Consider the following 690-nt stretch of genomic DNA (forward strand, 5'->3'; position numbering starts at 1 on the left):
GCTGCGATGTGTCAGCAGTGCCGAAAACTGCCTTATTAGGAGAGAAACTATCGGGGAAAATCAGTTCTTTGCTCAAAGCCGTTGCTCCGAGCCGAGGGCTGCCTGTGAGTGCCAGCCTGCGCTCATTCCTCAGGGAATGACGAGACATGAGCTCAGCAGCGTGGCCGAGAGGTGAGAGCATCCTCGCACCGATCCCACCGGCTCCTGGCGGCAGCAGGAAAACCCCGGCTCGTCCCCGAGCTCTGTCGGGTCCATCCTACCCCAAGCAGCAGCCGGGAGAAGGCAGAGAGGGGGTTTGGAGGTGGCAGCCGCAGGTGCCGTGCTGGGGACAATGCCGGGATCGGATGACTCGGCAAAGCGGCTCCTGCTGCAGGCGCTGCCGCTCGCCCCGGGCTCTGCGTGTGGGGTTTGCTCCGTCTCAGTCATCCCGGAGCCTGCCGGGCTTCCAGCAGCGCATTCCCGTGCCGTGAGGTTATGGCACACCGAGAAAATCCCGGCCAGTTTTCCAGGGAGGGCTCGCACGGGGCAGGTCGGTGCCGCTGGGTGGGTTGGTCCTGACAGGAGCAGTTCTTGGGTTTGGGGTCTGCGTTTGCATCCCTCGCTCCTCCTCCGTGGCAGCCAGACACGTTAATAGGGTTTTAATGGGTTTTTGTTTCCTTGTTTTCCGGGCCCAAGTTGTCACCAGAGCGT

The sequence above is a fragment of the Geospiza fortis genome, unplaced genomic scaffold (assembly GCF_000277835.1).
Source record: "Geospiza fortis unplaced genomic scaffold, GeoFor_1.0 scaffold432, whole genome shotgun sequence".
In the NCBI taxonomy this organism is placed as follows: Eukaryota; Metazoa; Chordata; class Aves; order Passeriformes; family Thraupidae; genus Geospiza; species Geospiza fortis.